The sequence below is a fragment of the Urocitellus parryii genome, chromosome 1 (assembly GCF_045843805.1).
Source record: "Urocitellus parryii isolate mUroPar1 chromosome 1, mUroPar1.hap1, whole genome shotgun sequence".
Classification (NCBI taxonomy): Eukaryota; Metazoa; Chordata; class Mammalia; order Rodentia; family Sciuridae; genus Urocitellus; species Urocitellus parryii.
This window is the reverse complement of record NC_135531.1, coordinates 176,355,106-176,370,937: the sequence shown is the minus strand read 5'-3', so window position 1 is coordinate 176,370,937 and position 15,832 is coordinate 176,355,106. Positions and strand designations below refer to the sequence as shown.

Here is a 15,832-nt window from a genome sequence, read left to right as displayed (position 1 = left end):
CAGTCAATTGTCTGTTGGAAAAGCTTCAATTTTGAGTATTTACTGTTAGAAAAATGCATTTGGGGGGTCAATAAAAATATCTTTAGAAAATATTTCAGTAGCTATCCAGCTGGACTTGCAGATTCACTGATAATAAGAAATAATAAAAGTCCTTTTAACTTACACATGAAATGCACTTACCCGTGTACCAATATTCTTTGCCAACATTTTCTTAAATAGCATATCAATGATAAGGAACTTGTGCCTGAGAGTGGTAGAGTTTTAATTTGAACACAGTATAGAGTCTCCTTCAGTAATTCAATACAACAGCCCCCAAACAGGAATGATAGTGTTCACGCAAAGTGACCTAACTTTGCTATTGATAATTCAGGATAAAATTATGTGTAATTCACTTTATATTGTATTTAAAAATAAATATGCTGATCCATGTTGTGTTATAAGCTTCCATAGAACCAAGTTTCTTTTGTATATTAGGGGAGTCAAAAATTGTCCAGGGCAAGCCATACTTCTTTTAGCATCAAATGTTCCACCAATAAGGAAAAGGATGTAACTAGCATGGTATAGAATCATACACAAAATGGCAATTAGAGAAAATACAAGCACTTCTAAAACAACTGTCTAAATAATTATTAGATCCTAGATTTCAAATCTGGTTGTGCATAGTAACAGAGCAAATTGGTATTTACAGAAAATCTCATTGATATTCTGTTTTGATATTGGGTATGTGGCAAGCATTTAATATTGGGTATATTTAGTTAATAATTATTATTATAATTATAAGTAAGAATATCAGTCTACGGATAAAATATCTCGAAAACAGAAGGGTACAGCATGGTGCATAAAAGCATGGACTTTACCCTCAGCTAGTCTACATTTAAAATCTAGTGACCTTGATAATTTTCTTGACCTTGGTAAACTGCAGTCCCCTCATTTGTAAAATGTAGTTAAGTCTCACACATATTGTATAGATCTTTTATGAAGTGTAAATGAGATAATGAATATAAAATATAAAACATATGTGGCTATTCCTAAAATCAAGGCTGGTCTCAGACATTAACATGGTTCAAAATCCTGAGCTTTTGGTAAGCTCTACATTCTGAATCAAAATAAAATACTCCGTGGCTTCAGCCCATCTGTAAATGATCCCCAACAACTGGCCAGTAGTCCACATTTTTCCAGTTAATTACACATTAGTGTTAGGAGTCGAACAGCCACAGTGGAAGGGGGAGGAGGATTAAATCAATTATATTTATTGTTTTCATTTCAGTTAGAAAGTTTTCAGGTAACAATACAAAACAGGAAATAAGCTTCTTATTAAAGAATAGAGATCCCATGTAGGCAAAAGTTTGAGAATAATATGAGGTATCATAATACTGGATGAAAGTTTGAATTAATGACTTTAAGGACTTTAATGCATTTAATTAATTAAATGCTGATAACTGGAAAAATACATTAATCTTATTCTAGCTGATTATAGCTTAAACTATATGTCTTTTGCATACTAACTTCTTCAGTCCTTAAAAAAAAAAAAAAAAAAAAGAAAAACAAGTGTAAACTCTTTCTTTGGAATAACCACCTCTCTTTTTTTCCCCCTAAATCCGAACCCTCTAACAGCACTTGTGAGTAATGACTACACATAACCCCCAACTATTCAACCCAAGACTTTATTAGGAAGAAGGTGACTTCACCCAAAGCAATATGATTCAAAATCCTCAGTTTTTCAGAGGGAAAGAACTCTAAGTCAAAAATAATTAATAAAACCTCCACGACTTCAGCAGATGTATAAATTATCCCCAACTATTGACCAGTAATTACATTTATATTTGAAGAACAGATTGGATTACATCCAGAATCCATATGAAACTGACATCTGCTCCAATGTAAAAGAACAAGCAATATGGAATCAGAATTTTAATGCCATCCCACTAAAAGCTATACTACTAGAGACCGTCCACAAAATCTTTTTTTCCCCAGTAGACAAGAACAGCAACAAAAAATAGTAGCTGTTTTCATAAAAAAAATCTACCTTCATAATTTTTAACCGCATTTCAATTACAAGATTTTTCACTGAATTGTATTATTTCACCTAATGAAAAACTCTAACCACTACCTTGACAATTTGAGAACTGCATATATTCCCAGATACTTCTCATGCATTCTGATGAAATTAAACTGGATCCTATTTTCCATTCTGATGAAATTAAATGGGGCTTCAACTAGACTTAAATCACCCTGAAAACATGACAAACAGTAATGCCATGCATCCCAATGGTACTGATTAAACTGTCAAAATATTTTGATATCATTAATTCATTCCTTCAATGAGCCACCTAAAAAGCATAACAGATAGAAAGATAGGTATTTGATCAATTAAGTCTTAAATTTATAAAGCATGCCAACTATCCAGTTTCTCAAAATCAATATTCTTAATCTACCCACAAAATAACTGAAAATTGTAAAGTCACCAAAGGAAACAGGAGGATAATTGAAATACGATGTGCTGAATTATTCTGTCAGAAAATATGTAATACATGTTCCAAGAAATTATTCTGATCAATATGCCAGTTGATATTGCTCATCATCAAGAGATCGGACACAATGTGTGTCACTGATGGAAAGGAGGCTTTAAGAGCCAATTTTCAATTTACCACCTTGTCTTCCTCCTCCTGCAACACCAGCAGCTGCTCCACATGCTGAGAACACCAGCAGCCTGGGTTACTGCATGAGGAAGCTGTTCTAGTCAGCTTTTTCACTGCTGTGACTAAAAGACCCAACCAGAACAATTGTAAAAATGGAAAAGTTTATTTGGGGCTCATAGTTTTAGAGGTCTCAGTACATCGACAGACAGCCCCTTTACTTGGGGCTTCAGGTAAGGCAGGACATCACGGCAGAAGAATGTGGCAGAGGGAAGCAGCTCACATGATGATCATAGAGCAGAGAGAGAGAGATTACACTCTCCAGATACAAAATTATATAACTCAAAGCTCCCAGGAACCCACTTCCTTCAGCCATACCCTACCCATCTTTCATGACCACTCAATTGATACCATCAGGGGATTAATTCATGGATTGGGTTCAGACTCTCATAACCCAATCATTTTTCCTGTAAACCTTCTTGCATAATCTTACACATGAGCTTTGGGGGACTCTTCAACTCCAAACCAAAGCAGAGACACTGGGCATATTCCATTCCATACACAAGTGACATGTGGTGGACAAACAAGAAATGATCAATTGATATTAAAGTCATGAAAATGTAAAGGCCTTGAGTAAGCACAGTGTTAATGAGTCTACTGTGACTAATGCAACCAGTGGAAATGGCTTGTCACAGCCACAGTCTCACAAACTTTCAGCCAGCTAAAAAGAACAACAACAACAACAACAAACAGCATTGGCTATTCAATCTATGTTATCAGAAATACTACTCAAAAGCTACTTCACCTTTACTGACTTGAGTGGATTTTCATGATAATTCAAAATTAGAAAACAAATCATTAAAAAATATCCGTAAATGCCATCATAGAATCGGTAAACTTACAGTGCATTGGGCGTAGTATTTGAATTACCTTTTTCTGTGATTTGCATTACAGGTGGGGAAACTGTAATCAAAAGTTATTCCACATGACAGCTATGGCTGATAAGGGTAGAGCGAAAGTATTCTATTGTTGTATACAGCACTTTTCCTCTATTTATCCACTGATGGGTATTTAGATTGTTTCCATATTTTGGCTGTGGTAAATAGTGGTACAACAAACATGGGATTGCTAATATCTTTTGAAATACTTACCTGAATTATTTTGAGCAAATACCAAGAAGCAGAATTAGTAGATCACAAGGTTGTTTTGGTTTTAATTTTTTGAAGAAATTTCACACACGTTTCTATAGAAACTACTCTAGCTTCATTCTCACCAGCAATTTATAAGTGTACCCATTTCCCTTACTGCTAGCCAATGCTTGAGTTTGGTTGTTTGTTTGGATAACAGCCATCCTTAAAAATTATGAGGTCATATCTCATTCTAATTTTGATTTGCATTTCCTGGTGATTACTGACCACATTATATTTGTATATAAATTGCAGAAGTTCATATATGAGTAATATAGAAGTTAATCTGGCCTTTGGGCTACATGAATGATAGTTATTATTTAAAAAAAAAACTGATGATAAGAAGGGTGTTTTCCTAACAGAGAAGAGTTTTCAAACTAAGAACTACAACATTTAGTATGAGAGAATTCTCTGTTGTGGAAGACTGCTTCATGCATGCTAGGATGTTTAGCTGCACATCCAGCTTCCACACAAGATGCCAGTTGCACTCCCTCTGCTCAGACAGGATAACCAAAGATGTCCCCGGACATTTCCATATGTTCCTTGGCAGGGAAGAGGGGCTTGAAACCACTCCCCAAGTGAGAACTCTGATTCATAATTAAATAATTTCTTGGCATAATCATGTTCCATATATTAAATATTTAACTTAATTCTCCAAGCCTTTAAAAGCCAATTTGTAATTTGTTGTTTGAAAGTACCTTACTAAATATCCCTGGGATTGTACATATATATGTATATTTTATAATGTTTCTTCCTGATCTTCAAGACTATAATTTTTATGTGACTGGTAGGTAAACCTCTAAATTCAATGAAGCAAAATCCAAGAATTACCAGGTTGAGTCATGAATGGCAGATGGTCAAGATGAGTGATTTGATTCAAGACTTTTAAAGATATTAAATATGCATTGCATAAAGGACAGGATTGATTCTATAGGCTTAGAAAGTTAGAAAAGAAGAAACTCTATTCTAAATACCAGAATGGGTTAAACTAAAGCATGACTATATAGAAATATTTGGAGAAAAGTTGTAGAGGATCTATACACGCATGCTTGATCTGAAGGTTAACTAGTGCCAAACCGTAGAGAAGCTCGAATGCTAACTCAAATATTTGACAACTTTAAATTGTTTATGAGCAGGTGCATGGTATGATCAATTTTAGGGGAATATTTAGTAAAATAATTGGTGGCAATTAAAGAATGGATGGTGAAAATGAGAGACTGATGGCAGAAAGGTAATTCTTAGACATTTTGCTTAATGGGAAGAATGATTGTTAAAATGCTGTCATTATTCCTAATGTTATGTCTAAAGTGCTTACATTTAAAAGGTGAGTTCTGAAGCACATGCTTTAGTTTCACTCACTTGCATCATTTTATTCTCTGCCCTCCAGAGTCAATCACTGCAGCTCCTTTTAGCCTTGATGGCACATTCTTCAAATCATTTGCAGTTCTTTCCTTTTGTGCAAACCTTAGTGGCCCAAATCTGGCTCCAAAAATGTGTGTGGACCCTTTGATCTTTTGTTTTACAAGGAACAGATTTTAATTTTTAATGATGCTACCTTAAAAATTTCTTTAAGAATGTATTATACTATGATAAACTAAGCATTTGTTATTAAAGTGAGATTGATGTAATAATGTGGAAATAAATTATTAGAAATATGAAGATTCTGTATTGACTTACAGACATTATTGGGAGCAGGCACTATTATTTTTCAATAAATGAAGAGTTTTCATCATACAGATAACATTAAACATTTTATATATATATATAATATATATATATATATTATATATATATATATATACACACACATACACGTATGAACACACACACACATATATACATATATACATATAATTTTATAACAAAGAATAAGAATTCCTTGACATGAGGATAAGGTTCCCTCAATTCTATTATATGTATAGGATGTTATAAGATATTTAATTTTTTAATAAATAAAAATCCTTGAAATATTAACAGCATTTACCCTTAAAGGAGATGATCCCATCAAATAGTGAAAAAAAAAATTCCTCTCTAAGCAATTTATACAATTTACATAAAATTTCATCCTAAGAAACAGTTGAAGGATTATTATTTCTTTAAAATTTTATGTAAAATCCTATGAATAAAAAGTCCTTACTTTGATTTATATAATTTAGGTTCTTGATAACATGAAAGAAAGTAAAAAAACAAAAGGCAAATACTTGGGTATTGGAATGTTAAAATGAAAGAGAGACTCCATAATGTGTAGCTAATGATGAGAAATAACAAAAATACTCATGCACTTGAAACAATTGGTAGAATACTTTGTAAATCTTATTAATAATTTTTTACCAAAGCAGAACATATGTGCAACTGAATGACCCAGCCATGCTATCCCAAGGAACATGCCTAAGAGAAATGTATGTGAATGGGTAGACAGATTGCTGAATCTGTGCCTGTGTGTGTGTGTGTGTGTGTGTATACACACATAAAATGCTCCTAGTATACTACTTATGAGAGCTAATAATCATTTTAAAATCAGGATAGTGATCACCATTTGAATGAAATAGTGTCTAGTTGAAGGCAGAATAAAGGTTTTCTGGGTGTGAACAATATTCTGTTTCTTCTCCAGGTACCATGTCAATGCTCATAAAGACCAGCACTGTCTACTTTACCGCATGTATGCTAAAACAAATTTAAAACGAAGTTAAAACATATAATATGTAATTTATATTAATACTTACAAAATATTATCATAAAGATTTTTATCAGTTTTTCACTAAAACCCAATATGTAGCATTCAAATTTACTCTTCATAACATTCTGTTTCTTTAACTTGCTGGGATATAATAAATTTTGTATGTCCATTAATATAGTGCAAAATAAAGTTATGAGTACAAGTTAAATAATTTGATTACGTCTGACATTTTGGCCTTAAATAAATCTCTCTCGGTTATAAAGACTGCTTTCATACTGCTACAGGACCATCTCTCTGATATAAAATAACTCATTCAAATCATTCATGTCACCTTTGAATCAGTATCTGGCATTCTAGAAATAGAATTACTATCAGGGAACTTTCATACTTTGACATTTGCAATTATTCATATCAGGAAGCCCTTTCAAAGTTCTTATTTCTTAAAACCTTTACAGAACATAATGCAATTTTCAGCAAGTGAAAAATATCCCTTTGTCTTAAATTCTTAATTACATAAGTCACTTTCCAGTTCCAAAGCCTAATCTTTTATACATAAGATATATATATATATATATATATATATATATATATATATATATATATATATCTTAAGAGACAAACGGATACCAGAATAAAGTCAGTGAAAGTATCAATTATAATCAATGAATGTAATAACAGATTGTCTTTTGGTTACATCAGACTATAACGCTCATTTAGAGACAACATTGTGATTAATAGATCATCCTGATAACTAAAAACATTAATGCATATATTTATGGGTCCAAATACATAAGCTGGAATCCATAGGACATAAAGTCATCAACATTATTATTAGTATAAAAAGTTCCTTGGGCACTGTTGTATGTGTCATTGCCTGAGGATGGTACTGTCTTCTCTTTGTGAATCTGATTATTCCCCTTCCTCACTTTCTTCTTTCACTTTTCCTTCACCACTTCCTTGTCTTGCTTATTTCCCTTCTTCACCACTTCCTTGTCTTTCCTATTTCCCTTCTTTTATCCCTTCATTGGAATCCAAATAGGTATCAGTCACCTTCTACACATGAGGCATTGTGTTAAGCCTTGGATCCAAAAAAAAAAAAAAAAAACTTATGATATAATATAACTTTCCAATGAAAGCATATGCAAATCATTGTAGATATGGTGGAAAAAAATAGAACCAATAAATTAATTCAGGAGAAATAGTACTACTTTACATGAGTGATGGCAATAGAACTTGAAATGAAAACCAATAAAATTAAAGTAAGATTTTGGAGTATTGAAGAAAAATATAGAAAAGGAATATACAAGACAGGGCTATCTATTCAGAATGACAACTTTGTTATCTAAAAGATACATTTATTTGTGGCCCTGTTGAGGATGAGATTTGTATGAGAGAGATGTGATATGATCCTGGCAATGTCAATGGCTTTTTGTAGTACTGGGGCAGGAAAGTCACTTCCCATCTATGGATACTTACTTTTCTTATTTGTAAAAGGAATGAATTTAGTATTTCATAGTGGTCTATACATTTTTTAAAAAATAAAATCAGGATATCTGTACACAGATTTTTTAATCACTTGATCTAATAGTAATTGATCATAAAATATGTAATTAAAACTTAGAATCAAATATTCCTTTCCCAGTTTTCCTGGAAGGAAGCATAAGAATTTGAAGATGGTATGCTGTTTCTCTGTATCAGCTGCATAGAGTACATTTTCTCTTTGTTGGGGATTCAGTCACTGAAATGTGTTTCAATTTTAGAGGATCCTTGTAATTACCTGAGTATTGATGTACAATCAAATATGGATGGGAAGACTTGCCACCAATATAAATACATGCTTGATGAAACATCCTATGGTCATATTCCTCCACATGACTCTGAATCTTGAGGGAATAAAGTTGCAGTTTAAAAATAGTTCATAGGAATACACAGAGAGCCTCACTTTTCCAAGGGTAGAGATGAATGTTCATAAGTCTAAGTACCAGTTGTAGCATCCTAACAGATTTTGCTGCAGTATCTTAATCAAATTCTCTGGAACACATTCCCATGTTCAAAAATGCCTGGATCTTCATAGCTCCTATTCATTTTCTCTTCATAGAATTCCAACCTTCTCGTTGGTTCTGAAAGCTTTCAGATATGTTTTAATGAGTTCATTTTCTGTTTTAATGAGTCAATTTCTGTTGCCTACTCTCGGAATCTTAATTAACAGGTGGCATGCAACCATTTAACCTTTATACATTCATGGGAAAGAAAGTCCTTCACTATCATTTATATTGAGAGTCTTTCCAGCTAGTTGTCCTCCCTCTTATGCATCAAAAAAAATAGTGAAAAATATGCTGCATATGCATTTTAGCCTCCAAGATTAAAATAATTTGTTTTCACATTTGTATTGTGACTCATTTTATTTCAAATTGCAGTACTTGAGAGTTTCCATGAAGGAGAGTTGAGAGAGACTGGAAGAAATTTTCATATGCTTATCAATGGTTTTGTGCCTAATACTTTCCAGTTTATGGGCATGCTGATAAGAAAGAAAATTGAAAAATGCAGAAGGTGGAACCAGGCTTGGCTATCTCCCATGCACATTTTCCCCACAACTCTAGACTCTTTATGCTACTTCTTCATGCAATTTCAAGACATCCTTGGCCCCAAATGAAGAAATACATTTTCTTATTGCAAAACAGAAACACTCATTTTTTTTTGTTTTATTATATCCTTCAAAAATACTAAATACAAGTAAAATATCCATAGAAAGTGAACTTGGTAATAAAAGCTCTATGTCCAGAATTAAATTATTTATTATTTATTCTGATTAATGTTCTTATGAACTTAAAATTGAATGAACCAATAAGGAAGTGAGGATGAGAATCACTTAAATTTAAGTATAACTTGGAGTCCAGAATAAAAGCAGTTGGGATACATTCCCCTGTAAGATTCTGTACAGTAAACTCTCCAATGTTCTTCAGTTACTCTGTTACAATAGAAATACTTATGATGTATGAATATTTGCAACAAAATATACTCTAAAATCATTTGGCAGATACAAGCATATAAGATGGTGTGAAAAATAGTAATTTCTGATCCTTAGTAATTTATGGTTGATTATTTACAATAAATTATTTACTGGTATGTCTGCCTTTAGTCTTCATTGGCACTCATATAATACAACAAGAAATGAGAATTTTTCTGGCAGTACTTTCACTGTGACATTGTTCAATGTGGTGGGTGAGGGATGGGGGCATGTGCTCCAAAAAGTAGACAGATCAGAATCTTCTGGACGAAATTCTAGGTAAAAGTGTTCTATTCAGACATATGTTTCAATCCACCATATTATATTCAGTCTTGTCAATCTTAAAACCTTAATATGCATTTGGGGTAAAAATTGGGAGTTCATAACCCACTTGAATCTAATGTATGAAATATGATATGTCAAGAGCTTTGTAATGTTGGGAACAACCAATAAAAAAATAATAAATAAATAAATAAATAAATAATAAAATAAAACCTTAATATGCATTAATTTTTGTATGCAGTTGTTTGATTTGCTTCTTCCTTGGATATGACATGGACACACAAGACAGAAAAAGTGACATTGGACAGAAGAGTTAAGTATAAACCCCTGGTGAAATACCACTTCTGTGAATTGGTAATGCAAAGTGATATGGTAAATTTCACATTGTTTCAAAGAAATACATACATATGACTATTTGGGGTAAGTATTTTTAATTTACCAATGAAGAAATTTTAAGGATGAAAGAAGAGAGAAGATTGCATGGTATGGGGGAGGGAGGTGTCTGGAGACATGATGGTTCATTCATTCATGAGGTTCATTCCTTCATGTACAATTGTACTGAATACTTAATGTTCACAATGTCTCAAAGAAAACAAGGAATATCATAGCTCCTGTGGTTGAACAATCCACATATATAATAAAAAAGATAAAGAAAGAGTTTATGGATTTATTTTAAAATTTATTTAAAAAATAAATTATATTTCTATAATCTATTGAAGCTCAGTGTTACTGAAATTTAAATAAATGGTATGAGATAGTCAGAATTTGGGGTTGGGGGTGGTGTCAGCAAAGTCTCCAGATGAGACATGACATCATAACTGGATCCAAAAATTCCAGTACGTATTTTGAGCTGAGTGCAAGTAAACATTATTCTAAGTGGAAGATATAGTACAAGCAAGGCCGTTCTAGAAGGTTCCATGGTGAAATTGAGGCCAGGGCAAAAGAACAGTGAGTATAGATAATGAATGACTGGGTCAGGAATATGGGGGCTGATTCAAAAGAAAATAAAGTACTAATAACTCCAGAGCACTTCCCTTTCCTCCAACCTGTTGCCAAGGTTACCTGCCTCCAGGGAATTGTTTTTCCCAATAAGGAGTTGTTGATGGAATACCTCCTGGGTACTCCTCTCCTGCCTTTCTCTGAGGCACCACTGGAAGGCTCCTTTCCCACCTTTTTGCCATGTAGGCAAGATAAGAGGAGAAGGGGACATGAAAAGCAAGGCTAAAAGGGACAGGACACCCCCACTTCCTCAGGCAACAGCTTTGGAGTCAGAGTAGTCTCTCTCTCTCTCTCTCTCTCTCTCTCTCTCTCTCTCTCTCTCTCTCTCTGCTGTCCTTTATATAGAACGTTTTTCTGTTGCCTTGTCATTTATCGGGTGTTCAATCTTCAATACCAGGGGAACAAGGACCCAATGCTAAATTATTCTTACCAGCAGTATCATCTCTGGTCTCAAATGCACAATCATAAAAGGATCAAGACAGAAAGCTAGAGAGTGGAAAAGCAAAACACATGTGTGTTTGAGAGGGAATGGAGCTAGGGTAAAGATATTACTCTAGGTCCATGTATGATTGCACAAATGGTGCATCTCTAAACCCTGTACAACCAGAGAAATATTGCAGTCCATTTATGTATGATGAATTGAAATGCATTCTGCAGTCATGTACAACTAAGTACAACAAATAAAATTAATAATAATAAAAGAAAAAAGTTCTTGTACTTGAAAATTAAAATTATGAAGCAATAAATTTCAAAATACTCTGCAAAAAAAAAGCATTGGCAATAAATGTTAACTGTCTTAACAATGATCCATTTGATGGTTTAAATGATATTTATGAAGAAAAAAAATCCATCTAAAAACTTACTAGAAAAATATTAGTCCAATTTTGGAGATAAGAATATTAATAAGGTGCCTTGAAAAAAAATTTCTCATGATTTTAGAATTTATCACTTTATTTTCAGCTAATGTTAAAAAAAAAAACATTTTTTCTACACGCTGCTCTAATTGAGAAGTAGAAAGTGAAATGAATTAGCAGAATCTCAACAAAATTGTAATATGAACCACTAAGGCAGAAGTATCTCAAACCGAACCACTAAACACCTTTCCCATTTTTTGTGTTTCCTAATGTTATAGGTTACAGTATAGTAAAGAATAACCCATAGCAACAGTAAATACTCCTTGGTCGTGTACCAACTCACCTGCTGTAGCTTTCCAATGTGTACTCTTACCACCACCACTCCACAACCAACCAAATGCCCTCTACTCTCAGTTAAAATTAAGTGCTTTTCACATCAGCCTGTGGTGGGAGTTGAGTATGCTTCTTACCCTTGATGTGCATAGTACTTTAGAGCTAGAACAGATAAGATGGAGACTAGTAGAAACAGAAAAGCAGATGTTTCCACAGCAGGCAAGATGACTTTATGGGAAAGTCTGAACTCAGACTTCACTAATAACTTTGCATTATAATTCTTGGAGAGATAAAATAAAACTGCAGAACAAATGAACAATGGGATACTGGATGGATGTGACCAGTCCAGGAAGTCTGCTATATAGAATGCTCATCACAAACAATATGATGTCTTGTTATAGCATTTAGCCTACAGTTTACTTTGTGCTGCTCTCATAGGATACCACAGACTGAGTAATTTATTAAGTGAGAATCATTTACTCCTTATGGTTCTAAAGGTTGAGAAATCTAAGATCAAGGGGCTGAAAAGGGCCTTCTTGCTGTTGGAAGGCAGAAGGATAAGAGGACATGTGTGAAAAGGAGCTGACCTCCTTTTCTACAAGGAAACTAGACTAGATATAAGGCCAGTGATTCCTTTGCCCTCCTTCCCTAACCACCTCCCTTTAGGCCCCACTTCCCAATGCGGTTGCATTGTGGATTCAGTGTTAACACGTGCTTTTATGGGGACACATTCAAAGTGCAGCAACTACCAAAGAACATAGAACTTTGATGGATCCCATCATTGCAGTAACTATGCCTCTTACCATAGGGCAAACTATCTCAAGTAAATCTCCCATGCCACTTATTCCAGTTTGCATGCCAGATTACAATACTTATTGCCAACAGATTACAGTACTGATTATCACCAGATCCCACTCCATGTTATTGTCCCAATAACAATGCTCAATGCTCCTTGGCTCTTTACCATCTCACCTGCCATACCTTTTCACTGTGCACTCTAACTCCAGCACTCCACACCAACCAACTTCCCTCTACTCTCAATTTCTCTTCTGAGGGTTCCTTTTCCCTCTTTACCATAACGGAACCTTGGCTCTCCCTTGAGGACAGCATTTTTCAAAGACCCTCTATAGTAACTACTGCTTACCACGTCATAACTCAAGGTGCTCATTGTTCCCTGCTGTTTCTTTAGACTATAACCTTTCTACTCCATACAAATAAGTCCTTCTTATATGAGATCCATGCCTACCAACCTTTTCATTCTTGCACTCTTCATTGTAAAGGAGAAATTTTCTAAAATACTAGTTCTAACTATACAAAAACATATATTCACTCATATATATATGAGTGAAGAGAGAGAGAGAAGAGAGATAATTTTTTAATATTTATTTTTCAGTTTTCAGTGGACACAACATCTTTATTTTATTTTATGTGGTGCTGAGGATCGAACCCAGCACCCTGCACATGCTAGGTGAACGCATTACCACTTGAGCTACATCCCCAGCCCTATATATATAGTCTTAAGCAGGGTTCACCAAACTATGGTTCATAGGCAAAATCCAGTCTGCACATGCTTTCTTATGGTCCACAAGCTAAAAATGGTTTTTGCAGACCAATATTTACAATTGGTTTGAGCATTGAGAACATATATTTGCAATTAACAAAGAAAGAAATGCTATTCCTTTTATTTGTAGACTTGCATTACAAATTACTATACTTAAGTATTTTCTTTTGAATTATCACAATAAAATTTTGTGATAATTTGCTTTGGGTCTTGTTATATATGTACTTGCATAATATTGATTTTTTTCTATGTCTTATGCTGAAAAGACAAAAATATTTACATTCTGCTCCTTTATAGGAAATGTTGGCTGACCCATGGTCTAGGGGAAAACAATTAAAAAAAAAAAAAAGTTTCTTTTTTTAATTTTTTTCTTTTCAATTCAGGCTGTCTCAAAACTTTTCTACTTTAATGTAAATTTTTTGAGATCCAACATATGACATTTTTAAATGGATCAAGCCATGATTTAAAAAAATAAAATCAGAATATTTTTAGGTTAAATTTTCTAGGGAATAATCTTTAAAAAGTATTTTAAAATATATCCTGTTTCTCTAATAATAACAAACTATGTTTACTTGAAACCTTAAGAAGGAATTCTTTTCACAGCTTTCAATTTGTATAACACTGTTACAAGATGTGGGTCAACTCCATGTCAGCAAATTCCAGTACTAATAATAAAACTCATTTTGAAGAAGGTAATTCAGATGACTTTATCTTCTGGGTCTCCTCACATGTTCTAATAAAATTCCACAAAAAATATTTTCTATCTATTTTATTTATGAACTTGGCAACTTTTTCATACCTGTACATGTAAAGGATTGGCACTTCAAATCTGTACTAGAGGGACTATCACTTCAGTGGACTCTGACGGTAGAAATCTCTCTATACTCAAACCCACCTTATGGACACCTGCTAGAGTCACCTTTAACTGCACTCTAAGATTTCTAGAAATACAGAGTGGCTTAATTTACAATCCCAGCAAATATATAGCCATGATAGAATGCTAGGTCCACTATGCCAACCCCATTATTCCTCAGTGTGTCCCTCATATATCTTATCTTATAGATTTCCTAAAAGTATATTTAAAATCCACTTGAACATTCTTTGCAAATAACTTTTTTTCCTTTGTAAAGTCTCTCCTTTTTTCTCCAAATAGATGGACATCATTTTAAACTCTTAAGTAAGGAAACCAAGATTCCAAGAGTTAACTGCTATTCTCCAATAAAAACATGAATATGTTTAGTTTTATCTGCATTTTACTGTGAAATGGCTATTGAAATTTTGCTAAAAGTATTTATTATTATTATTATTATTATTATTATTATTATTACTATTATTATTATTATCAGTTCTATGAATTGAACCCAGGGGCACTTTTATATTGAGCTACATCTCCAGCCCTTTGTAATATTTTAATAAAGGACCTCACTAATTTGCTGAGGCTGGCCTCCAGTTTATGAATCTCCTGCCTCAGCCTCCTGAGTTACTGAAATTACAGGTATGCACCACCTAAATATTGATGGCCCAGAGTGCTTCTTGAGTTACCACCTTCTCCTTCTGGATTTCAAATGCATCCTAAATTCTTTAATTTCACTCCAACAGAATTCACAGGGGTAGCTAACACATTACAGATTTCTAAAAAAAAAAAAAAAAAACTTCTTATTCTTTACAAAATCAAGTGCCTGGGTTTTTTTCCATTTAAAGGAAATATTATCCATATTTTATTAACTATATTCTTGAAGGTCATGATCTTTGGGATTAATACAAGGTACCAGGAGAACTGAACTACTTAATAAATATTTTATTAGCTGAATAATTAAAACTAGATTAGTTACCAAGATAATACACTTTAAATTTCAGGAATATGAACAAAATGTACCAACATTTTCAAGAGTTCAAAATATTCTAGGAAAAAAGTTGAAACAATTTTATATCCTTAGTCATCTAGGAGGCAAGTTCATAATAACTTGTTTCATTTTTTTCAAATGTATGGAGAATAAAAATGTCAACAACAAGATGAGCATTATGAATACATAATTCTATCTATTGTTGTTTAATGAAGATAAACTACCATATGCCCTGAATTCTGAAGTTATTTACTAGACAATCTAATGTTTTATAGTCATCTAACAACCCGAAGTGCCTTGTTTAAGCAGATTATCATTCAGGAAAATAAAATCACGTAAAATATAGAAATGTTGTGAATGTATAATTTTCCAACTTAAAAATTGATGACATTTTTATTGTTATTATTGACAATATAGCATTATATATATATATATATATATATATATATATA

General features: G+C 33.2%; 1 protein-coding gene across 1 annotated transcript in view; it reads right to left on the bottom strand.

Moving 5' to 3' along the window:
• Window positions 1–15,832, bottom strand: part of Dpp10 (dipeptidyl peptidase like 10) — a 608,497-nt gene that overhangs the window by 100,134 nt on the left and 492,531 nt on the right. The gene's annotated exons all lie outside the window — the stretch shown is intronic.